Here is a 27,116-nt window from a genome sequence, read left to right as displayed (position 1 = left end):
AGCAAAAGAGGACCGAAGAGACTGGGACAGGGAAAGAGACTCTAACTTCATAATGCTTATAGGAAGCCTTTTTTTTTTTTTTTTTTGTGGCCAGCTCAGCCCACCCTGAGGGAGGGGCTGGCACTGTACGTGGTGCTGGGGATTGAAGTGCAGTCCCTGCGTGCTTGCCTAAGCAGGCGTTTTAGACTGCTGAGCTGTCTCATTGGCCAAAGCCTTTTGTTTTCGTGCTAGACACTTTTTGGTTTGTTTGGTTGTTGTAGATTCTTGAAATTCTTTATCATTTATTGACATCTATCAATTATTAACTGCTAAATGGCAGAACTCTAGACTAAGCATTCACTTGCATTATCTTTTATTTGTCACTCCTGCCTTGTGAGACGGAATTGTCATCTTGATCCTGTAAAAGGGGGTGGGAGGGAAACACACGAGGTAAAGCGATCTATTCAGCATTGCACCACGATCAGCCAGCACAGCTGCCACAGGCTGTGTTAGACACTCTTGGAGCAATTGCTTCACAACAAGAATTCATACTGAACCGATCCTTTCCCAGGGGTGAGGATGCGCCAAGGAGTGAGTGGTGCTGTCACAGAGGCTGTCTGCTCTCACGCTTCCCAAAGTTATAAAGCAGGCTCTACTCGCATGCCCATTTTACAGCTAAGGACACAGAGGTTCTGTGGGTTCAAAAGGAAGAGGTGGTAGGACCAGGGGTTGAACCAGCCTGAGATCTCTGCTTCTACCAGCTTGTGTGGTGTCACCTGCCTCGTGGCCAGGCGATCAGAAGTCCTGTAGGCCAGGCTCAGGAGAGTCCTGGCAGCCTTGGTGTGTGCAGCAAGCCCTCCAGGAGAGGGGCTGAGCTGCTCCTTTTGTCTTCCTTTGCCAGAAGGAAACCCACAGCTGGGGCTGGAGAAGGGCTGGCCCAGAGCACGCAGAGCTGCAGTGACCATCAGAGCCCCAGGGCACGCCCCCGTGGGACTCCCATGAAAATTCTTCTCAGTCTTCCTAGAATTGTTGCCACAATTGCTTGTCCTTTGCAGCCTGCCTTGAGCCTGGAGGCCACCCGTAGGGGTGGAGGCAGTACTCTGCTTAGGCTTTTGGGAGGAGAGGCCCCTTGGCTGGCAGGCACTCTTTTTTTTTTTTTTTTTTTTTTAAATTTAAAAGCAAAGTAAACAGCAATATAAAAGGGCCCATATAAGAACTCAGTGTGCAAGGAGGACCTGCCTCAGGCAAATTTTTCTAATTTTCCTGAAAACATGCATTTTAACCTTTGGCCCAAAGCCAATGCATTTGCCATTGAACTTAACCCCTCTCCCCACCAGCCCCTGAGCCACTATGCCTGGGCTGAGAAGTGGCTCCTTGCAGAAATGAGAATGACCCCCCACATTTTTACACTTTATAGAGGCTGGCAGAGGTTTTTCCTATTTCCTTGTTCTAGCCAACAAGTCCATGGACGTTATATGTGGTGCAAGGCATCTTTTTAAACTGCATGGGGAGAAGGTGGAGGGTGGGGTGTGTGTGTGTGTGTGTGTGTGTGTGTGTGCTGTGTGTAGGGTTGAGGACAGATGCAAAGACCCACAACTACATTCAAAAAGGAAAAAATAATTATGATGACTCAGAATCCTGTGGAATTCTTCTAAGGTTCATTTTAATTTAATGGGAGTGCTAATTAGCTCGATTGGTAAATAGGTTTTTGTTTATTTTTTTTCCTGTAAATATAATTATAGCTTGAACCTTATGGATAGAGCCTCTACATCTTCCAGTGGTCTTCAAACTCTTTGAAAGCAATGGCAGCTTCTGTCAAATAGGGTCGTACTCCGAGCCACAGTAAAAAGAACAGAAGAAAACAGAAGTTTTCTGGCCTGAATGGGAAGCAGGCCTTGGGCCCTCTCACTAGATATCTCACCCTCCTGCTGCCCTCTGCTCAGCTCCTGGAGTGTCCTGCAAAATCCTACGGGCCCGAAGGGACACAGTTCAAAACACTCTATTGTGAATGAATCGCTGTTCTTTGGAACATATTTCCTACTCACTGCCTCCAAGGCTTGCTGAATGGAAAAGATGCACCGTGGTTGTAGATCCCAGTGGCATTTGCAGGTCCATTTTCAGGAAGTGGATGCAGCCTCCCCATTCTGGAAGGTGCCAGCAGGGAGCAGCCACCATCCTACACGTGCAGAACAATGTCCCCAGAGTTAGCACGAGCTTCATGGTACTCTCTTTATGGAAAGGATGATAGGATTGACCCTGAGCCAACCAGGGAGGGCCTAGCTTGTGGGTGCCTAGGAGGTATGCATGTTTGAAAGCTGGGAAATCCATGCTCTTGGGTTGACTCTTTTAGGCCAACATAAAATTACTCCTTGTGTACTCCTTCTAAGACTCAGGTCCAACGGTGAGGATTTAACCTCCCTATCTCCTAAGAGATGGAACACAATAACACGGTGAACTGGTACACCAGCCAAAAGTAGAATAACCAGGTCTTGAGGGGCCACCAACTCAAGGGGCCACCAACCCAGCTTTAGCTCAGGCTCCCGAGGTTGGGCCGAGAGCTCCAGTGTGTGTGTCCTCACCTACACAGGCCTTGTGCACGAGCTTACTCCCAAGGATCCTGCCCTTGCTTCTCAGAAAGGTCCCCTGAAACCCACATACAGACATGAAGAATGGGCCAGCAGGAAGTAAAGGCCAAGGCCCAAAGGCTGCTGGTGGCCAGGCGCCCTGGGCTCCACTGGGTGGGTGGCTTCCCAGGGCCATTACGCAGAAGGAATGTTCTAGTCTTAGAACAATTCTCCATTGTAAATGACTACAGCTTTTCTATATCTGTATTAGAATTTATAAAAAGAGTTTTTGCCTTTCCATGTACTATGTAATCAATTAGAAAAATCCTGACTAAATGATGAAAGTCAGGCAATAAATACAAGAAAAAAAAGTAATGATTGTAATAGAAATTCTTCTATAGAAATATAGAAATCTGTAGTGATTGAGCTACATAAACAAATTATTCTACTTTCTTCCTGTTCCAGGCAAGTGCTTGGATTTCTCTTGATGTTATATAAAAAATAAACACATTAAAAAACCAAAATGATCTATAGAATTTCAGTTTCCAGAAGTTGCCGCTTGATGGCCTCTAGAGTCCCTGCGATGCTCAGGAAGGTTGTGGGAAGATGCAGGTGAGAAATCAAGAGCCAGAGTTCTAGATGTGGCTTGGTCCCCACTTGGACAGCTGTGTGGCTTGAAGACAACACAGTGGAAAAGAAAAAGTTTAGGAGGCCACCTACAGACACCCTCACCCCAGAGGCTTGGGATGGGGAAGGCTGGAGGCTCCTTGACAGAGTCTGGAGCCCCATGGATTGCAAGACTCATAACCCTGCAGAGGAGTAAATGGGACTTTCGGTGCTGGGGGATGAAACCATGCTAGGCTGCTAGGGCTGGCTCCCACCCTCTCTGAGAGCTGCCTGAGAAATGCTGAGATGCAAAGGCATCTTGTAGAGCCCTACAGTAAAAAGGCATTGAGTTTTACATAGTCCTAGATGTTAACCTTCCGTACTTTCCTGCCTGGACCTTCTTCATATCCCACAAAGGCGAAAGAGTCCATTCCAGGCTTCGGTTACCTGAGGATCTCAGTCTCTTCCTGCTCCCTGCCAAATACTCACTTCCTCAACCATACAAACGCCATGTCAACCGCTATGGCTCCTTTCTCTCTGGGATCATATGGTGACGAATCAAGTGGGATCAGGTTGGCTGGCATGTCCTAAGTGGGCTGGCCCTTCACATTAGTGGCAGCTGGGACAGTGGGCTCCGTGGAAAACACATGGGAGAAAAATTGCTTCTGAAGATACACTTTTTGCTCTTCTCATTATTACCTTAAAATCATAGTGTAACAGCTATATAGCATTACTGATATTTTGGCATTATTAGTCCTCACAGGATGCTGTAAAGTGTACAAGGGGTTGTGCATGGTTCTTTTCAAATGTTATGCCATTTTATATAAGGGATTCAACATCCATGGCTTTCGGTATCCATGAGCGGCTTTATGGATACTTGGGGATGCCTATAATACCCAATGCTCTTTAAGTCCTCCTACATAGGCATCTATTTGCATGTGCAGTAGTCCCTTCCCAGTCACAGCTCTCTCCAAAATCTTCCAAAATCTCAGTTACCTAAATAGTCAATCACCATCTGAAAACGTTATAGGGAAAATTCCATAAATAATTAATACATTTTAAATCACTTGCTATAGCTGTATAAATCTCATGTCATCCAATGCCATCCAACGCCATCCAACGTAGACATTAATTCTCTTTTTCAGAGTTTCCACACTGTCGAGTATGTTCCTGCCCATCAGTCACTGAATAGCCTTCTTGGTCCTGTGATCACCTGTTGCAATATTACAGCCTTATGTTCCTGTTTCCCTGATACAGTATCCTAATCCTACACCACAAAACCTCAAGCCCTCCCTTTAGATCAATATGCAGGCACTGTATCACCTCACATTGCTATAAGAAGGGTGAACTCAGATATTTTGAGGGGGCAGGGAGACAAAGATTATATATACACAACTTTCTAAAAAATCTTTTATTTATTTATTTGCTACAGGGTCTCACTATGTGGCTCAGACTCACAGTGATCCTCTTGTTGTAGCCTCTCCAACACTGGGATTACAGGTGTGTGCCACCATACCTGGTTTTTGTGGCAGGCGCAGCATGCGATCGATACTAGGGATTGAACCCAGGTTCTTGTGCTTGCCAGGCATGTTCTTAGATTGCCATGCTATCTCTCCCGCCTATATACAACTTTTTTCATTGCTATATATTATTATGATTATTCTTATAGCAGTTAATCTCTTACTGTGCATAATTTTAGTACCTTGAATGTTTTGTACTGTTGGGAATCAAATGCAGGGCCTCACTACCACTGAGCTACCCCCTCAGCCTATACCTAATTCATAAATTAAATGTTATCAGAGGTCTGTATGTACAGGGAAAAAACCATGTGTAGGGGTCAATACCATCTGCAACTGGTCATCCACACGTGCTCTTGGTATACATCCTCCATGGAGAGTTGAGGGGTGGGAGACCCTGTTGTCTTACTTAGAGCTTACAGCAAACCAATGAAGTTAGCAGCTTTTATTCTTCTCACTTTTACACACAGGATTTCAAGAAAAGGGAAAACTTGTATCTCGTCTGAGATCACATAATTGGTATATGATAGAGGCCAGATGCAAACCATGTAGCCTTGCTTATGGGTCCTTCTTTTACTCAGGCCACTCAGTGTAGCATGTGCCTATACTTCTGGGTCATCACAAAGCCACTGAGCAAGGTAGCAGAGTGAGAAACTAAACCGAATCCCTGCAACCACAGCAGAAAAAATTCCAACAGGAGCTGTGAGAGGCTGGGCTAGGAAGGGTGTGTATGTGCCTGTGTAACACACCAGGGGAAAACTAGCCACTTTGATCCCCTAGAGGTCAGTGGGATTCTGCTATCAAATTAATTACATCATTTTCATACATACTTACAGTTCGTGTCTAGTTCTAATTGTGGTACCTTAGTCATGGTTTGGACACATGAATACTAAGCCTAGTTTGTTTTCCCTAGTACTGAATGATTAAGTGATGAAAGAAAGCTATTTGAACGGTGTTAGTTGGTGGCGGGGGTGGGGGGTAGATTGTGGCAGATCTGTTAGAAAGTGAGAATCACCACTATCAAGAAGGCTCTTTTCCTGAGAAGAGTCATTTGACTCATTTGCAAAACAGACGATTCTCATTAGGCTAAGGAAGTCAGTTCCTAGAGAATGGAAACTTGGGGTCCTTGATAGCAGCTTTCCTTGCCACCTCTCCAGCCCTGCTTTTGGTCTGATTGCTTACTTGCTACACCAGCATCAAGCCAGCACCTTGTCTCCTTTACCAGGCCCAGCTCCAAGGCAGCCAGGCCAAGAGCTCACTGACCACTGTGCTTCCACTCTTACCAAACGTCAGAGCTATGGCTGACTTCCCAGAGAAGGCCAGCAACTGGAGCCGATGTCTGCCTTGCAAGTATTCACTCCGGATCCTTCTGATTGACCTTGAGCTACCACATTACCCACTCCCCAAGATTAACTGGCGACTGATTGTCAGTACAGATGGACATCCAACCCCGGGCCTCTCGGTGCAGTTGTAGACCCAAGAGAGGGGCAGGCACAGATAAAGACTACAGTGGCAGTTGAGACAGAGGAAGGTCTGAGTAGATTCTGCAGCTGGGAGCAGCTTGTCACTTGTGGGGATGTCTTTGCCCTTTTAGGTGAAGGGAGAGCAACCCAAAGGCATTTGATCACAAGTACATCCCTTCCAGAGCTTGCTTTCATCTCCTGAAAGACCCATAATTTATCTCGGTCGAAATCAACAGAGTGTGTGTGAGCTACAAAGTACCCTTTCTCATTTCATGCTAGGGTGACATAAAATAGTTTCATTATATGAATGGGAGAATAGAAGACAACTGGGGCTAAAGTTTCATTGCTAATAAACATTTAGAGATTTTTTTCTAGGAATATATCCCCCACCCATATAAGAGAAATAATCTGTGAATGCCAGTGACCCCAGGCTTTCTGAGATACATTTGTGGCATGGCATGACTACAATGTCAAGCTCCTTTGTGAGACCACAGTTGGTGCACTTTCCCCAAAGTACCAAAATTCAGAAAGCCTGAGGGAAACTTGGACCACCATGACACCCAGCAACTCTTGGCTTCTAGGAATCACCAGCTAAATGTTACAGCAGCCTTTAATGGCCTTAAGGCCTGTGATATGTGGTTACATCACTCTTGGTGTGAGGCACTTCATACAATCCCCAGATGGGCTAAAAGGAAGAGATGGCTCTGATGATGAGGGACCCAGTGATTTTAGGGTCTATGCTGGTATGAAGAAACAGGCAAGTTCAGGCCTGCTTATGAGGTGGCTTTCCTGAGCTGGGAGTGATGTGTACAAGAGTCTGGCTCAGGCTCTGCTCCAGTATGAGACCCTCTCAGACTGTACAGGCTATCAGATGACCCTGCAGCTTTGCTCTTTGGTTAGGACATGCTGTGAAACAAGGGCAGAGCACTCCCAAGGAGTCATGGTGGAAAAGAGGAACTATCTGCCTCATGGACAAAGAAACCTCAGTTTCCTTGTGCCCCTTATTCCTATCCTAGAGGCCGTCAACTTTACACCCAGTAAGCTAGAGGATGCGAAGTGCTGCCAGGCCCTTCCCTAGGAGTAACACACTGGTTCAGACACGCTTCTTGGAAACTGGTGCCTGGATATGTCATACTACAGTTTAGGGAAAGCTGGGCTCAGGGCCTCTGCTGCTGTGGATAACTGGAGAGATGAGCCTTTTTACTAAAAACTACAGTCTCAGGTAAGGTTAATTAGGTCAGTGGGTTCAGTGTCTGTTTTGAGCTCTGTTGATTTTTGTATCTCTCCCTCCCCACCCTTATTGGGACAGAATGCAATTTTTTTAATACCACCTGGAAAGTGGGTTTGGGGCTCTGGGCCTACTGACCATTGAGTGCTTTTAGGAAAGAACAGGATTTAAGGAAGATGAAGAATAGCTTGGAAAATTGGCTGCAAGGGGCTTCTTTCCTCCAAATGTGATAGGGAAGCTGGGGAGGTGAATGGGTCCCAAGGATTTAGGAAAGGCCCTGTATGTCCTTGCTGAGCCCAAGAGACAAGGAACCATCCCTGGGGGATCACAGCTATGTGACCTTCTAAAGACCATGTCCCAAATTCCCTTTTCCAGCAGAGCCACACAAAACAGAGATGCTGTGTTCCAAGAGACCTCAGTAGGCCTTAGCAAGGGGCAAACAGGACCAGCCATTCTTTGTTTCTAGGCACCATGCAGATGCCTAACTCTGCTGAAAAGGATGTCCGGAATGAGAGGAAGGAGCAATCTCTGATAGTGAGTGACAAATTTCCAACCAGCCTGTAAGATGGAGTGAAAGCCAATTCTGTCCCGGGCCCTTTGTATCCTCTTTGGTTGTGTCTTTGGTGTCTATGGACTAGTAGCTCTATCTTCCCGAACTTGTGGCCAATTTTTTTCTTTCTTTTTCTTGCTTCTCATCGCTCCCTTCTCCTCCCCTTTCATATTTAAATGTGGCTGTAAGCTCTTAGTAATAAATTATAGGAACCACAGAGGACATAGGGATGGCTCTGGACTCACCGTGTTTCAAGAAGAAAAGTCATTGATTGATTATCTCTAGACTAAAAAGTCACCAGAAAATGTAGGCAAAGAATGAAGTACTGTACTTTGCCATGGATTAAAGGGTGCATCCAGGAAACTTCCTTTCAGTCTTTTTAATTTTAGAAGTAACTGCAACTGTCTCCAAAATGCCAGCAAAAGGATCTCTCTTATATGCAGTATTGTTTTAGCTAAAACTTGAAACAAGCTTACTTGCCTATTTTTAATGTTCTGCATCAGAGTTGGCTACCACTCCAATCTGCTAAGGAGCTCTGAAGGCTAACTAGAGAACTGGGCTCTTAACATGGTCTCTAAGCCAGCAGCAACAGCAGCAACATCACCTTGCAACTTTTTAGAAATGCACACCCTAGAGCCCCACTCCAGATGGGTAAGATCTGATTCCCAGGAGACAGCCCGGGAATCTGGATTTTAATGTCTTTCAGAAGGTGCTGGTCAAGCTTCCAAATATGTGAGCCACTGGAGGGGCATGCTGTGAGTCCTGGCTCTGGAGTCACGAAAGCCTGCCTTTGAGTCCATATCTGAAGTCTGACACTCTACCCTGTGCTACTACCTTCATTTTTCTTAGCCTCATTTTCTGAGTTGATAAATAATAATAATCATGCCCATCTCATACAGGTCAAATAGAAAATGATAGCTACTCAGAACCTGATGTTGGTACTTTGGGGGTGCTGTGTGATAGATAATCAATTGTATGCTGATCCCTTTCCAAGATGCAGGCCAGCATGAATCAGGCAGATGGAGACTGCAGCATTGCCCTCATGGCTGGTAAAGCTGATCTGAAACAGAAAATTCAGAAGACCCACCACTGAACTTCCTAGGGTTGTCTCCTGCAAATGTTGGACAAAGCTAGGGATCTACAGAGGAGGCATACACATGAACCACTGCTTCAAGCTGTTGTGCTGCAGGAGTGTGGGGAGGGGATGCACCACTATAGACCTCCCAAAGGGAGCCCTGGTGCCACCCCAAAGGCCAGATGCTGCAAGTGCAGATACAGCTCAGATGCCCACATGCGGGCACAGATCCACATGAAAGAGGACCTGCTGGGCGGCACGGGCTTGGTTGCTGCACATGAGCTGGGTGTCCTTGTAGTTCATGGGTTGGAGCAGAGCAAAGCACATGAGCAGGTGTGGAAAACAGTCTGATGGCTGCTCATGAGCTTTCCTGTTGGGGCCAGCATATCTTGACCCATCTTGGGAACTAGGAGGGGTAAAGCATGCTTCATCACTTGCAAAAATCAGTGCTTAATAAATACTGTGATTGTTATTAAGATATTTAATAATTTATTTACAGAAGATATTTCCAGATTGCTACATGGGAAAAATAAATGATAACACCAAATGCTACCAAGCAGGTGGAATAACAATGACTCACAAACAGATCAATATGGGCTAGGTATGTATTAATGAATGTATTAACTCATTTAATTCTGGCAACTCTGGTTTGGCAAGTTAAGACACTAGAGGTTAAGTAAGTCCCCAAAGGGCACACATACAACAAACAGGAGAAAGTCAAATCCAGATGGTCTGCCTACAGAGCCTATGACCCTAGCCCCTATCAATACTGTCTCCCTGCTACTGGCCTGGAGCAACATGGGAACCATGAGATATATATGCTTTGCTTTACCATGAGTTAGCTGAAAACCCCAAAACTTGTAAAAGGTGTTCACAGAATTGTTTCAGAATGGGGTTCTTCTTTTGGATGAACTAATGTTTAGGGTTGCAACTCAGAATCCCACAGAGAAGCAGTCATGGGGTCACAGAAAATGTTCAACAATCTAAAAACTATAAGGACAGTAGACACAGTTTTAGGTAAGAACTAATAACAAAAACTTAATGATATTAGAAGTCAGAGTGAGATGAAAGCTCACCAAGGAAAGGCCAGAAATTACCTTACCTGAAAGATGCACAAAAATAAAGATAGGTATCAACAACCTGCCAGTTACAACAACCCTGGGCACACAGCAAGCCTCTGAAGAACACTGTTGGGAGCACTGCTGGGTAGTCACAGCTTGCAACCTCAGTGCTTGCTTGGAGCTCTTCATTTTAAACCAACTCTTGAATAACTTCACTTAATGTCCCATTTGAGTTGTTCAGAAACCTATTTGAGTGGATTCTGTAGCAAGTGGTGCCTGTTAAGTTTATTACTTTCTCATCTCATTTGTTAGGAAAGTTCTGCCAGGTCAGAGGGACATAAATAATCTCACTCAACTGAGGAAGAAAAAAAAAAAAAAGGCTTTGTTCCAAAAAGGCTTTGGAACCTTTCACATTTCTGACTCCTTTCACATTTATCTAAATGGTTAGCTGGTGTTTGTTTTTCTTTCCATGACTGTCTGATGGAGATCAAGCAAAAAAAAACATCTCAGGTGACCCTCTCACTAAAACACAAATACAAACAAAAACAAAAGTGTACTCACTCCTGAGGCCCAGATCACCTTCAGCTTTGAATCCTGAGAAAATATAAAGTTCTCAAGCTACTCCTACTTATCAATTTGTCATAAGCTTTCCCAACTAAGTCACCTAAAATTCATTTTTCCTAAAGAGAGAAGTGCCAATCTTTCCAGTTTGATTTTAACAATAAAAACATTTTAACAACAAATGCCAAAGAGCCACAAAGGGTGTAGTGCACACGGCACTCTTGTCTCCCTTTCTTGTGCTCCTGAAGTGCTTACAGTAGAATATTTCAACTCGTTATAAGAATGGGAATGAGAAAGTGAACTAGACTAGACACAGGCTGATTTCACATTTCTGTCAGCGTCTCATGACAGGTCACAGATAAACCTCATAAACTGTGAAAAATGAACAATTCTTGGTTTTGATAACCTAGACTGGGATGAGGACCAAGGAGTTAAAATCTCTGGAACCTGGGAATTTATCTCACTTGTTTTTTAATCCCAAACTTATCTTAATTTGTCAACAGTTTCAACAAGCCAAAAAGGAAGTTTTAGACTCTGGGCCCTGCCTCCTCTCCAGGCCTAGGCTTACTGGTGCCAAGTGAAGTGGGGACTGACTAAAAGTCCCTCTGCCTTTTGTTTTCCAGCGTGCTGAACAGTGCATGAGGCAGCAACAGCCAGAGCACGCAGATAAACGTGGGAGTTCAGCTGAGTTTCAGACTTGGGGTTGGCCTGGGGGTGCTCAAGAGAGGAACAGGAAGCAGAGATCAATGGGGTCCTTGGACAGAGAAGTAATGAAGCCAAAAGGAATCTAGATTCTGCGAAGTTAGGGGGAGCTGTGGAAAGAGTGGCCGGCAGGAGGAGAGTTTCAGACTTAGGAAATAGTGGTGATGGTAATCCGGGGAAGTGGGCATGAAAACTTCGAGGAGTGGGTGGCCATAGCGGCTAGGTTGTGCTTTAGAGCAAGAGAACGGAATGATCTGAGTGGGTACTAGAGTGCCAGGAGCAGTCAGGCAACTAGTCAAGAGGACTAGAATCAAGGGGGATCATTTAGACACTTCTCAGTAATTGGAGTAAGAGGTGATAACATCTGGGTGAATCTGTGTTTTGCTTCCTTTATCCAAGTATTTCTCTAGCTGCAGTCTCTTCTCACCATCAGTGAATTTTGCATAGAGGCACAGAACATGTACAGTATTGCTCATTTTATCCTTATCCACAAATAACTTGACTCTTATATTTCCTTCGATATCTATGTTAGCCTCGCCTTGACCTGCAGTATCTGTGAAATCACAAACTTGACATCCTCGTTATATATGTGTTAACCACATGAAAATAAGCATATGACTGGTAAAAAGAAGAAGTCTGAGACTCACTTATAATCACCCCAGGGCAGCGTTTTGGGGAAGACTGCTTCCGCTCATAGGCTGTTAGCAAACTGGGGTCAAAATCCCTTTTGTCTACTAAAATGTACAGATATCTTTTTTCAAAAAAAAAAAAAAATTCAGTGTGTGCGTGTACACATCCACTTTTGTATCTCATTTCATGTTGTCACAGTGCTTTAGATTAAGACCCTCTTGAAGCTTATAGAATACAGACCTTAGCTTCCAGGCAGGCCAGTCACTCAGTATAACTCCAACCCTCCTAGTGGCTTGTAGAGACCCCATTCTGCTTCTAGAATGTTCTATAATCTCTTCCTAATGGCTCTCCAGACACCCTGGTGATGATGTTCCATGGGAGGTGGGCATGAAAACTTAGAGGAGTGGGTAGACACCCTGACTTTCTCTGGAGCTTCTCACCCAACACATCCCTTCAGCAAGCTCTGACCCAGTAGAGGCAAGGTAGGCACAGGCATGCTCAGGGCAGAACCAGAGAGGTGAGCTGCATAGGCCCGCCTGCTCCCCCAGCCTGCTGCTGAGAGAAAAGTTTGGTCCAACAGCAGTCAGTATTGCTCTGTCAAATCAATTCAAGAGACTATAAAGATATAAGAACAGAACAGCACCACCATGGGACTTTTTTTTTTTTTTTAAGGCTCCTTGCCAGATATAACAAGAATAAATATGAAATGGCTTCACATTCCAAGCATGAACTAATGTTGGGGTTGCGGCTGATAAGTAAGAAACAGCTAAACAGGCTTTGACACGGTGACTCTGGAGAGAGCAGCCTTCTCACTGGAAGTGGGGGTGTGGGGATTTATGGGGGCCGTTGTGGACTGAGCTGTCTGGAAGAGGTTCCTCCCTTGTAAAAAAACCCAGGCCCCTTGTGACTGATTCTCACGTTAGGAAAACATTGGTAAATCATCAGCATAATCCAAGAATTATCCTTTCCTCTGCCCTAAGCACAAGGTTCTTTCTTTTCTTATCTGTTTCTAATTTTCTTCATGGGTGCTATTCTGAGTCCATTAATTGAAAGGAGTTTTGGCTAGAAGCCCATGATCTGCCTAGGGGGAAAAAATAAACCCAAAGGCTAATATTCATTGCATCTTAGAGAAGTGAAAGTGAACAGGAATGGCCCCTTCCTGAGTTCCTGCTGGGCTGGGACCAGCTTTGCCCTGAGGCACAGGTAAGGAGGCTTGGCTGCCTCAACCTCTCTCTGGAGCTGGGAAGCTGTGGTAAATCACTGGCTTTCAGAATGGCCCCTGGAGAAAGTAAGGTCATTGTGAAGCTTTTAAGATCAACCATAATAGACTCCCTACAATTTGTTTTTCTTCAGCTGCTTTTACTGACCCCTCTGGGCCTCCCTCCAGCTTGGGTCTGATATTGCTCAGCCTGATGCAGCAGGAAGAGTAGGGTCCTGTAGACAGTTAAACAGATTCCTGTCCAGTGCTGCCTCTATACCACCCCAGCTAGAGGGCTTAGACAGGTGGACTGCATGTGATCCCTGCAGAGCTGAGACTCAGCCGCTCAGCCAGTGGTAGTTAGAGGTGGGGCCTCTACTAACTAGGTGTAGATGAGGTCATGAGGTGGTGTCCCCATGGTGGATGAGTGCCATTAAGAAACCAGTGAGCTTTTGTTTTCCCTCGTGGCCATGTAAGGACACAGCAAGACACTGACCCTCTGTGAGCCAGGAAAAGGCCCTCACTAGAAACAGACTATGCTGGAACCCTCATCTCAGACATCCAGCCTCCGGAACTGTAAGAAGGACATACCTATTGTTTAGGATATCCCAGATGTGGCGGTGACAGTACTCTGAGCTAGGACAGCCTCTGAACTCCAGTTTCTATAAAGTGGAGAAGGCAGAATCTATACGACAGAACCTCTATGAGCATTCAGTAGGATGACACATATAACATGTAGGATAGGTCTTGGGACATGATAAGCTTGATAGTAAACATTATAACCATCATCATCATCATCATCATCATCATCATCATCATCATCATCATCATCGTTATTGCTAGCGTCAGTACCAACACCACCAGTATCTTCCCAGATGATCCTTTTGGGATGGGATGAGGACAGAGAGAGTACATTCAGCTCATTCGACCAACATACAACAGATGTACAAATTGCATTCCTAATAGCACCTGTCTGTACATCCCAGGTTTCATTCTTCAGCTAGGTATAACTGTAACACTTATTCACTCAGTCATCCAGGTGCTTACTATATCTACTATGTTCTAGGCACTCTTCTAGAATTATGTACGCATCAGTCACAAACAGAGCAGACAGTCCTTGTCCCTCTGGAGGGCGTGGCCTCCTGTAGGGCTGTTTAGGTGGGCTTGAAATATAGACTCAGCAAACACAGGGCAAAAAGCTTCAAACAGATCTCATCAGGGTCTCAGAACTTATGGCCTGTTTATTCCTGAAAATTAAAGATATCCACTGGCGTCTCTTTAGTGTCAGGCACTGTGCTATGCTTGGGAGCCTCACAGTGGACAAAGCAGGCCTGTTTCCAGCCTTGCCAGGGCTCATCAGCTGCACGGAGGAGGAAGACTGGCAAGAGGGCAATCGTCCTCCCAAAAGGTGGCACCTGCTCCCGATGGTGTCTTCTGTATCGGAGCGTTTCAGGGTCTTATCCACAACCGTCACTGGCCAGGTCATCTTTTGAAGCTGGGCACGTGGTAAACCTTCAATAAATTTGTCATTCGCTTTTCTCATCATCTGTTTCATTTAGAGGATAATCTTAAAAGTAAGGAAAGCAAACATCAGCTTTCCCACCGAAGAGAAGGGACAACCAGAGAGTTGGATCTGACTTGTATTCAGCTGTCTGCATGGCTGACTCCTAGCAACACCCTTCTCCCCCTAGGACGTGTTAGGAAGCTACCTCTCCCCCCCTTCTTTCTTCACTGTCCCCAAGCCTCCCACATTAGCACATAACTTGTGGTCTGGGACTGAGTGCCTTGTGTTTTTTAAACAGTTAAATCTTTCACTGCAGACCAATTAAAATTTAAAGTCTCTCTTACACACACACACACACACACACACACACACACACACTCCTGCCTCTCTCCATACAAAGAGCTGATGACAGTCTAGTGTTTACTGCTAGGAAAAGAATTTTAAAATCCAGCAAGAGAAAATCCAGTTCCTCATTCCATTTGCGTTTCCTTACTCAAGTTCCCCTGAGTGTGAGCCTGCTCTGCCAGCGGCTGTGCCTCCCACCCGTGTGCTCTAGCTCCCAGGGGGCTGACGCTGATCGTCTGGGCCTTCGTGGCTGTCTTTCCCCAGCAGAGTGTGTGCCATGCTATTCCCGGCTCGCAGCTCTGTCCGCCCCACCCCACCTGCGTTCTGTGCATTTCATAGCTCAGAATATCAGATATTCTCCTGTTCTGTTGCCAAGTTTCATGGACAGTTGCAGGAATTCTTCCTGGATTGTGCAGGATGAAAGGATGGGACACAGCACTGTTCTCTGGCCTCTCATTCTACACATTCTGATCCAAAAAATAATAGGTTCTAAACGACATTAACTAGAGAGTGTCTAGGGACTATGGATAGGTGTGCAAATGCATTTATATGCTACTGGTGTGTTTACGAGTGCTTGCACCCAAAAGTGTATTTGGGGCAGTCTATGTAGCCTGCCTAACATACCTGCTACAGCCTATCTGCTTGATTCTGTGGTACAATTTTAACTTACATGATATCCTCTAAGTAGAATGCTCCTCTTTCCAAGATTTATCGCAGCTGAAGATGTCCTTCCAAATGCGCTTGTCCATAAACAAGCACGTGTATGTGGGTGAGTGCACACACACAAACACACTCTTTCCCTTTAGAGATCCAAGAACATGAAGGAACTTAAAGAGAATGGCGTCTGGCTTTGCTGGTCCTACAGAGGAACACAGCGTCTTGGGGAGAGGCTGTTACAAGAGTTAGAGCTGGTATCTGTGGCAGGAGCCAGAGAAATCCCCAAGCTCCTGGGTGCTGATGCAGGGAGACCAGCCCTGCAGCCCTGTGCAGAGATGCCTCTTACTGAAAGAGGAATGCTCAGCTCAGCTACTGAGCTCTCTTGGAAGTCTGCACAAGCCACTTGGTCTCTCTGGTCTTTCCCTTCCCTTTCTCAAATATTCTAGTCCTTCCTTTTCCTTATAGGAGATCTACTACTCCACCATTCACCATGTCCTTGTTATAAGCCAGGCACCGAGGCAAACACCTTAGCATACTTTCCCATAGAACCCTCACAACCATCTTGCATGTACAGGCTGTTAGCATATTTGCACTGACCTGATGAGGAGACGAGTTCAGAGAGTAACCAATTCGTGGGAGGTCTCAGAGCTGGTAAGTGGCAGAGGTGGGCCCTGCAAAAAGGCAGCTTGACTTTTCTGCACCCAACGTTACATGGCCACATGGGCAAGCCTGGTTACCCTCTTTAAGGAAACCAGGAAAGGTTAAGTAGGAGGACGAAATCACCTTGGAGCACATGGCAAGTATGAAAGGTCCTCGAAAGGCATTAAACTAGGACGTGGCTTTCCTCGCCACGTTTGAGATTTTTCCTCCTGCATCCATGCACTCTCTGCACCTTTGGAGACCAACAACCCGCTAATTCACTTTCCAGAACCCATGTAGCTGCGTCTCTGGGTGATCATAACTTGGTTGAATCAGCAGACAAGCGCTGCAAGTCTTTCGGAAAGATGTCATTAGTTGGAAATGACGCCAAATGTCACACGGGGGAATCCATTTACACACACCTTTCCCTCCTGCCAAAGAGAAAGCATTCTGCGTAGCCACCAGCTCCTCTCCACGTCACTTTTCCTTGCCAGACTCCCCAACCCCACCCAGATACTTATGCCAATGAAGAGCAGATACTCAGGAAAGCAGAGAGGAGGCGTTTGGTCTGCTGTTGACACCAAGCGCACTCACATTTCCGGAAAGGTGTTTAGAATGCAAATAGCCAGAGCCATGCAGTTCACAGGTGTGTCATCCTAGCATCACACTAGTAACCCTAAGCCACCAAAACAAGTGTAGCAAAATGCATTGAGTACATACTTAATGTAAAGACATCAGGTGTGATAAAGTATGTGTCTAACCCAAAATTATAAAAGTAAAATGGGAAAAGACCAGAAAAAAAATGTTTATAAAATACCACTGTATAGGATATACTTATGTATGTACCAAATAAATATAATTTGAATTATAGTTGAGATGCATTTTGAACTATTTTTTTTTTGTTGTGGTTGTTTTTGCTTTTCATCTATTTTCAGTGGATGGGTTACTTTGACACTTCTCTAGTCCCAAGAACTATGTTCCAGGCCCAGGGTGGAACCAAAGCAACTCCTATCATGGGTTTCTGGTGGGCTGATGGATGGGGTAGGCATGATATAGGATGGTGGGTACTACATGCCATATAGCTTTAGCTGTTGATTCTGGCAACCCTAGATAGGTCTTGAAATAGAAATTGAACTGCCCATATGACATAGACTGAAATTCATAACTGAGTTTGTGAACTGAGATTCATCTTCATTAGAAAGTGAGGGCTTTTATTTTTAGAGCATCTTACAATGTAGGAAGCTCCTTCATGTAGTCTGTGTCATTTGATTCTCCCAGTGACCTGGTGAGATGAGAAATGTGAGTCTAATTATTTCCAGAAAAAGAAACAAGCTCAGGGAAGCTCAGTCCACTGAATACGCTACATCCATATGGGCCAAAGCTGTAACCAAACCTGCTGCAGTACTCGCTCTGGGATCCTGGGTTGCTTCTGAGTCCCAGCCTGGCCCAGGCTCCAGCATCCCAGAAATGACATCACCCACTTCGGTTCTAAAATGCTTCTCACAAACTCCTGGGAACTGTGAAATTGCAAGTGTGTTTGATTGTAGACCACCTGTCTCTGGTCCACAGAAGAGCCAAACTATGCAACTATTTCACTTGGTGGGGTGGCCACAGTTGAGTCGCCATGGCTTGTGGCGTCTAGAAAGACTTGGAATAGGTCCAGGAGCTAAGCCTCTGGTTGATCATCTTCCAGGCCAGGTGGCACCCTCCTACGAATAAATGGACAGCGAGGAGTGTGATTTATGGAGCAGAGAGCTGCACAAAGACCGAGGTCAGATTTTCAGCGATGTCCTGGAGACTCCTGAGGATGCAGAGCTGAGGAATGCACCATCCCGCTCACTCAGGACTGCTGTGTGCCCGGGGGAGGGCCCCCTGTCAGAGTTAAAGGTTTTACACATCCTAAAATCCTTACTTATGTATGTCAGGTCAAAGGGAAGGGAAAAAACCCAACCACACTCTCAAAGTTACTCCGGGCTGTTGTCAGCAAATGGGCTACAGCTGTTCTTGCCAGTACAAACGTTAGAGCTTCATTTGTATGTAGAGGAAATAAAGAATGGGATAGGACTCTGGGGAATGCCAGGACCACCACTGCCCACTTAGATGAACATTTCATTCTTTTACTTTACATGGGAAACATCAAGGCAGATCAATGTTTTTTTTTTTTTTTTACTAGGTGTTAGGAACCAGTTTTCCTGTTAGATTTTTACTGCCTTGATCCATTATACATATTACCTAGCAGCTCCTAAGTGATAGATGTAAATAGTATCTGTTCATTATTGGCAGAAGCCATCTCTTGGGAAGGAACATTTTCTTGACTGGGACAGGAGTCCAGGAGGACTTCATTCTGTGACCATTCTAAAGCAAAGGAACAAAGGTCTGCCAGCCTGGGCCCTGCATCTGAGCTCTTGCCTCCAAGAGTGTTGGAAGGAGCTCTCTTCCGAGGAGATGGGGCCAATGCTGGTGTCAGTCAGGACCCCTGGTTGCTTTGTCTGGGCAGGTGTGTTTTGCAGAGTGTGGGGCTTGGTCTCCCAAGCCTGGCTCCACTGCATGGAAGGCCACTGGGACCAAGCTCAGCACCAGGATTCCAGGTGCCTTTCTTCTTCTCTCAGTCCAGGAACCTGTGAATGTGGAGCTCTGCTAAATCCTGGATTCAGTCAGGGGCCTTGTTAAGATGTGCTGAGGTCCAATAAAGAGCCAGCCTTGGGAATTATCCTATGTCCATGTCTGTCACTCTGGCTGCTTCTCCACTCTACCCCCACGTAGGGATCACCCATTAAGCTGCTAACACCTGGGCTAATGCTGGACCACTGCCCATATCAAATGCCTTGGAATCCCTTCAGAACACACCTGTAGAAAGGTATGGCTCCTCTGTCAATTTCCTTCATGAGTGGCTGGGAGGCTGTGCCCAGAAGCAGAAAAGCCAAGTTGTGAGGACACAAACTCTTATGTGAGGCCAGGGATTAGTCCTGGCCATTGTCTACCAAGCAAATGACCCCGGACAAGTTGCTTCACTTCTCCTGAGCCTTCCCTTTTGCTTATAAAATGGAGAGAGTACAACACATTAGGTACCTCTACTTGTGATACCTGAAATACCAAATGGTTCAAAGCCTGTAGTTTTGAGTGTCCCTAGGATTCTAGAAGTGGAAAATTCCAGATCTATCCTTGTGTCACAAGTCACAACCAAACTGCAGGTACACTAAACTTATTGTTCATGATTCCCTTCGAGCTAAGTAGATAAGGTGAACATGAAATACAAATAAATTCTGTATTTGAACTTGGGTTTCATCCTCAGGATGTCTCATGATAGATATAGAAATATTCCAAAATCTGAAAAATAAAATCCCAGATCTGTATCACTCTGATCCTGAGTACTTCAGAGGAGAGATGGGCTCCATTTGTCCCACCAGTTGAGTAAGATGATGAGAGTGTTAAGAAAAATAAGGCTTGCCACCTGCTCAGCCCAGTGTCTAGCATAGGACAAGTGCCCAAAGTGGGAGCTATCAAAAGGGGGCTTTGATTGGCACTGCCCGTGCCCTCACTGCATTGCACTCTCCAGCAGAGATTTTGCTAGAAGTGCAGAGAGAGAGGAAAGCCCTGTTTGTACCCTTGACCTTCAAAGATGCCCCATCCTACTGGGATGTCATCATGATGTGGCCTCTATCTATAGCCTACAAGCCAATCTCCACGTCCCTCACATCTTCATCCCCGCTCACAACACATCTGGGGCTGGGCTTCTGTTTCCACCCGACCCTCGGGTGAGCCTATTAAGCCCAAGGCCCAAGTTTAGAGGTGACACGAGGCAGCCAGGATCGGCGTGAGGTAAGCACAGTCAGGCCTCTTGAGCAGAGACAGGAAACACTCTTCCCAGGGAAGCTGAAGTTGTAGCAAAATACGATCCAGGCAGAGACATCTCTTTGGCTCCATAATTAAAAGTGAAACTTGAGACCCTGGTGCTCTAAAACTTGACCACAGGTTTCACTTTTCAAAGGGCTACCTGGATGCTTATTAAAGGCTGACTTGTGCCTGGGATTGGGTTACTCCATCCCAGCAGCTGCTTGACCTCTGCACCTATTCTGAGGTGAAGACGCATATGGAATTAAACCTGGGCCAAATAGGTGGCCCAGGGAAGTCAGGACTCTGGGCACTTCTTAGGTGGGCAAATACTTTTTGAGCAAGGCTGGCTTTCTCGCCTTAGGTCTCTGGTCCAGAAGTTCAGACCTCAGAAAAATCTCCAGCTGTAAAGGTACACATTTCCTGCCACTTCTGCACACTTTCCTTTTCTATGTTCTCATATTGCCTATCATGTTTATCTTTGTCCCCTTACTTTTACTTCTGCTCAAGACCATCAGCTCCACGAGAAAGGGACTCCGCCTGCATTGTTCGGGCAACAGACCCAACACACCATAGTGAGCACTTTAAGTGAATAAGGGAAAAGAATAAAAGCTCATATAATGCAGCCTGAAGACAGGGACCTGCCTGCCAATGGTGCCTGGATTACATGGAATATTCTGTTGAAGAGGACAGGAAGGGACAAGGAAGGAAAGAGAAGGGGAGAAGGAAGAAGGAAAGCGAAGGAAAGAGGGAAGTAAGGGAATAGAGTTGTGCGACTAATCTTGATACCTAATGCTTTAGGACACATTCCTGAAATGACCATCATCCTTAGGACATAATATGCAACATGACATATGCATCATATAGCTGAGTGACTCAAGAGGATAAGTTTATCTGGCAGCCTCACCAGCCATGATGCATATATATGCACTTACTCACTTGTTCACTCATGAGGTCCCTCACTCAGGCCTTCTCCCTACTCTTTCCTCTCCCTCCCCAACGATATCTAATGCATTTTCTGACCTAAAACTGGCCAGAGCCTAGACCGATGTACACGGAGTGTAAAATAAATGTATATTTGAATACAGCCAAGACTTAAGGAAGAGGGAGGTGAAATGGAAGAGGAATAAATAAGCAAATGTGGACAGTCTGGGCTTTCTTTTGGCTAAAGTCCCAGCAGACCAAAAGGCAACAGGACAAGGTGGTGTGGAGCCAACTTCCCTCACTCGGATGGACACACATGCTTTGCTTTCTATGCCTGAGCTGCAAAAGTGTTCTCAGTCCGCAGGGCCACGGGGAAGAAAAAGAACCAGGACAGAGAAGGCAGAGGGGTGGTGTGTGCAGGAGCTCTAGGAAGCAACCTCAGAAGACTGCAGCAACTCTGTAATAGAACAAAGCTTCTTCAGAGATCAGAAAGCAAAATCTGGTCATGGACGAGCACCCCTGATGCATACAGAAATAAATTATAAATCAGCTAACTGGAAAGCACACAGCAGCCTGTAGGAGATGACATACGTGGCCCAGTGAGGCCTTCTGGGTGTCAGGAAAGAGCAGATCAAGAGCAAGTCGGGCTCATCTCCGGGTCACAGGACTATTGTCTGTCCCCTCCCCGAGGGGTTGTTTTGATGCTCAGGACATAAAGGCTCCGGCTAGAGTAGACTCAGGGCAGCCTGGTGACCCCGCACCCAGCAGGAAGGCTCCTGCAGGGGTATGTTAACGGCTGTGGGCACCTCTGTGTAAATGCTGGAATTCCTGAGGTCCTGGATCCAGTTGGCAATGGATTTCCAAAAACCAGTGTGTGGCAATATCTACTAGTCATGCAAGCACTCGGGCCAGCTGAGAGAAGCTTCTGCAGCTCTTGCCCCAGAGTGATACCTAAGGTACAGCTGTATGGCTTTGTGCAGTTAACCTCTTGGGAACTCCACCCTTATTGTTAAAGTGAAGGCATTGGAATACTTGCTCCCTAAGGATCGTCTAAGAAGCTATAGTTTTCTATAAAACATGTCACTTTCCATGTTCTTTCTTTTTCTTTCCCTCGCTCCTGTGTTCTCTTCTCTGCCTTTCTTCTCTCTTCTCTCTTGGCCAGGTCTCCCTCACCTGCCTCACAAGGGGCAGTGAGTTCCAACAGGAAGCCAAGAAAGCCAGAAGTCAGGATTTGTGCCTGCAAAGTTTAGAGGAGCTAATATGCTGACTATGATTTAACTGTCTCATTCTGAGGCTCTGAGACAAATTCCTATATCTTGGGTTGAGTGATAAATAAGACAAACCAGGCAGTCAACAAGAAAGGGTTTCCTGGATAGGTCTTGAAGGCACAGAGCCACACACACAGTTCTTGCATCAGGAAGTGCAGGTTAATATAAAAGAAGGTATGCACATGGACGCGCAGCACTGCTGCTATGGAAATCAAGACAACCAAATGGATAAAATAACTAGCAACTGAGATATCACACTAATTACAGGGGAGTGAACACTATAGATGCAAACAGCATTTTGAAGCGAAGAAAAGCAACATGCAAGCTTAGCAAAGCTGGTAATACTGCCATTCTGTAGAGTTTGTCTATTTCAATGAATTGATAAGTCACACCATTAGGGATGGCCCCATCCACTCAGCATGCAGAATGCATGTAATTATCATTTCTTGAGCACTCAAGCTATTGTCTGTGCCAAGCTCCTTGCAGACATATCTCATGTAATACTTTCTAATATAGCAGGCTGGTGTTAAGCACAAGTTAACAGTTGCAGATTCAACCCTTCACTCTTCCCTGGTTCTTTCATCTGTAAAATAGAATGGATAAAACATATAGACCTCATACACCCAGGGTGATGTTTTTCAATTAAAAAATTATGGAAAGCACTTAAGGTAAGTTAAAAACAGTAAATGCTCCATAAATGTTACTTCTTGCACTATTTTCCCACATAGGGCTATTTTAATGTCTGGAGAGTAGAAGTCACTGGCCTGGGTCACAGAGCAAGCATGGGTCTTGAATCCATCTCTGTTTGTCTCTAAATTCTACACCAGGATGCCTGCCCCTTTTGATATAAGTTATCACTGCAGAAACCCAGACTTCTTGATGACAAGTACTTTAAATACTCCACTAGGGCTACCTCTATCACTAATTATTATTATTCAAGTAAACGCAGCACCTTCTGTGTGATTTCACTTGCAATTTGCCTTTTAAAGTCACTACTGATCTGTGATTCAAATTATTTTGCCCCAGAGAAAAGTCAGGCAAAATTGTGACATAGACAGGCAAGCCTTAGTTAGAGCTGGAAACACACATGGCCTTTACTTCGAGGTTGGTAGATCAAGCTGCGTGGTGCATTATCTGGGATTTGAGAAACGTGCCCATCTCATGCAGCCCCCACTCCAGGCTTTCTCAATCCCCTGCACCGCTTCCCTGATAACTCAGTTTATACCGGGTGCTAGGGTTCCAGCCAAGAAGAACAACGGCATGGCATGGAATGGGAGAAGCACAGTAATGCGGGCAATGGGGCCAGCTTTCACCAAAGGCAGCTTCTAAGGCAAGGAAAGCAGCTACTCTGGCAGCTCGGGGAACATTCATAGCAGACACATGTGTGGCAGGATGAATCGCATAGCTCTGTAGCTGGTTCCTCAGGGTCAGCATTTGCTTCTCATGTATCTTTGCAGGACGATGAGGCCAAGTGTCCCAAAGAAATGCGTGACCTAGAGGGATGCAAAGCATCAGTTATTTTAGGAAGGGGGCAGGAAGCAGCCCTGTGAGGAACATGTCTGAAGAAAGTTTGTCTATAAGTTTGTCGATAAAGTAATTTTTTCTACACGCTAAAAAATTCTCAAGGAATATGCTCAAGTTTCTTCAAGAGTTGATGCAGTCTATTTACCTTTATGAAGAAGAATCAAGAGGAGTAACCTGCAGCCACTGAGACTAAAAGAAAGAGAAACGAGCATCAACAGGGGGAAAGTTCCAGCTGGACAAAGAAAGACCTTGGAAACACAGGCTGCGAAATTGCTAGATTCCACCGCTGAGTGAGGTTATGCTGATACTTATGCATCTTGAAGAAGCAATTCAAAACAAGTCCAACCTGCCTCCTACCCGTTAGCATCCTGTATGCCTCCTATTTATAACTGTTTCACAGTTACCTGCACCATTGATACCCAGGAAGCTTGTGGAAATGCAAGTTCTCAGGCCTCATGCCCAGAACACTGAGTCAAAATCTGCGGGGGCCGGTGCAGTGCCTGTGACCCACGTTTGCAGCACGCTCTCTAGGTGATTCCTGTGCATGCTCAGGTCCGCGGCAACCCTTCATGCTTGCTGGGAAGGAGTCAAAGCATGTGCAATCCCTCACCCCTTTTATTTTGCAGAACCCGGGATTGAACTCAGACCCTTATGCTTGCCAGGGAAGCACTTATTCTACTGAGCCATCTCCCCGGCCCCACAAGCCCCTTTTAGCTTGAGTTTCTGAATGAGTACATCTTCCCAAGCCCAGCAGAAGAGTTCTGGAAAGGACACTGAAATAAAATCAAATCTGCCTTTTCTGGGGAGATAAGTTCTGCACCAACCTGGCCCAGGGCATGGCCCAGACACTGAACTGTGGAAAGGGTTCCGCTTTGGGGCTCCACTGCCACAGACAGATAGGTGCAGAGGGGGCTGCAGGGCTGCCCCGCAGAGACAAACACTTGGGAAATGGGCAGGTCTGTTCAGTTAAGGACAAATTTCCATGCCCAGAAATCAGAACTGATAGCAAGACTCAGCCATCCATCCAGAAAAAGAAACTAGAGTCTTTTTTCGTCTTTTCCCCCCACTTTCTCTCTTGTCTCTGAGTTGGGTTGTGAACTGCAAGACACATTTATTGATTTGCTCTTCACTGTTCAGTGCTTTGTGATCTTTCTCCTTAAAGAATTAAAACTGTCCCCATCAGTGCTGATGGCAAGTGATGGAAAGCAGTGGTCTTACAGATGGCTTTCTTTTTCCTTCTGTTTGTGTTTCAACTCTGCACCAGGAGCACACAGGTTGGCATATGCCTTCTCTGGGCTCTCCTGCAGCGACTTTCCCAAGGTCATTAAGTGTGCTTGCTTCTCCCTGCCGTGGTGGCCTTGGCACCCTTCACTGACAGCTGGTTGCTCCTGGGCTTTCGTGGCCAACGTGCTTCCTGTCAAGCTGGGCTGCTGGGCAACAGCAGGAAAGCCAGCAGATAGGACTAAACTTTTAGGCTGGAAAAGGAGAACTTTAGCTGCACTAAGAGGAGGGGAGGTGACATAACACACTCTTAAGAGCCGGAATCTTTCAGCTGTGTCTGCTTATCCCAACGGAGCCTGAATATCTCTTGGTGGTGAAAACACTATCCTTTCTCACCTCTGAGGGGAGAGGGAGGCTGACAGTTTTTCAGAGCTGGCAAGCAAATGTTAGGATGCCTGAGAGAAGCCCAAGTATTGGCCACGTCACAGCTGGTTTGAACTTCTGACTCTCCACCCTTGATGCAGCACCAGGTTACTAAATGAGCCCCATGTTACTTTATTTGTTTTTTAAAGAAAGATTCCCTGGAAGGAAAAAGAAAAGTCAGGCTTACCTCCCTCAGTGGCTCTGTGTGGATCCGTCTTATTTTTTACGTACTCTGTAAGCGTATACCTGGTCATCTCCCCAAGAGTTAGGAAAACAAATGACTTAGCTATATTTAACAAACTGATTCTCCTACCAGACTACATTTCCCAGGCATCTTCACAGCGAGTTACAATCACACAGTTGAGCTCCAACCAAGCAGATGGGAGAGTACAGCATGAGAATCTAGACTGGTCCAAAACATTTCCCAACACGTTCTCCTGCACTATATCCTAGTCTGTTTACTTTTAAATTTTGAGACAGTGTCTTATTAAATTGCTCAGCCTGGGCTTGAATTTGGGATTCTCTTGTCTCAGCCTCCAGGGTGCTGGGATTACAGGCATACATCAAGTAGACAAGCTTCACCTCGACCCCTTCTGGAAGCCTCCTGCTGAAGGTGGTAGAGTTTTTTATCATTACTTGGGTAGCAAACCTTGGGAGTTTGGTCTCTTCATTGTTTCCTGGAGACAAATCACCCACTCATTGGGTTTTTATTTGAGAGAAAAATAAACCTCAATCAGTTGAGTCGTTATATATTATATTAAATTCATTTGCTACAGCAGCCTGAATTAATTTAAGTTAAACACTGAGCCTCCTGCCTTAGGCTACAAGTTGGAAGAGAGGGAGGGAGGTTTTGTTTTCCTTACTTCGAATACCCTGAACATTTCCAAAAGTATGAATGAAGAATGTAGGGATTGGCTGAAGAAGGACAGAGAATAACCAGAGATGGTGGTGGTTGTGGAAACTATTTTTGCCCGAGGTCTTTACTAACATCCTATAAATGCCAGCATGAGGGGTGTGTCCTCCTCATGGGTAAGTAGGGGATGTCTTGCCACACACATGGCTGGAGCAGGAGGTGTGCTTCTTTTTCCAGGAAATAATTATTTCCAGGGGAAGTGGAACAGCCTAGCACGAGGACTCAGGTGCTGCAGAAGCCCATGAAGTACAGAGGAAGAAGTTCCAAACACAATGTGGCAGACTTGGCCCTCAGATTTTCCCTGCAAATATTCGTCTTGTGCTTCAGGACCTCTGACCCTCTGAGGCAACGCCTTCTTCGTCTGTACAAATGTACCTCTTAGCATGTCAGAACCAGACTGGAGTTTAGCCAGAACTAACTCGGTAGTTTTCAAGGCCACTTCTGAGTATACCGGGGATCCTTCAGAGGCGCCTTCCTCAGTAGCTTCTGTAACATTAAGGCAATGTGCAGGTTGTAGGATGCTCCTTGTTCAACTAGAAAAATATGAGCTTGTGTGTATTTGTGGTGAGACAGTAGACAGTATTTTATTTTTTATTCATTTATGTATTTGGTACAGGGTCTTAATACGTAGCTTGGACTCGCAGTGATCCTCCTGTTTTCAGCCTCTCTAGTGCTGGGATTATAGGCGCGCACCATCACATCTGGAATTGGTGGCTGGCTCAGCATGCTCGGG

At 45.7% G+C, this 27,116-nt stretch overlaps 1 protein-coding gene across 1 annotated transcript in view; it reads right to left on the bottom strand.

The window, feature by feature from the left end:
• The window catches only part of Slit3 (slit guidance ligand 3), a 621,317-nt gene that overhangs the window by 317,383 nt on the left and 276,818 nt on the right, over positions 1-27,116 (bottom strand). The gene's annotated exons all lie outside the window — the stretch shown is intronic.

Source organism: Octodon degus, unplaced genomic scaffold (assembly GCF_000260255.1).
Source record: "Octodon degus isolate 3935 unplaced genomic scaffold, OctDeg1.0 scaffold00085, whole genome shotgun sequence".
Taxonomy (NCBI): domain Eukaryota; kingdom Metazoa; phylum Chordata; class Mammalia; order Rodentia; family Octodontidae; genus Octodon; species Octodon degus.
Note: the sequence above shows the minus strand (reverse complement) of the source record. Positions and strands in the feature narration are given on the sequence as shown.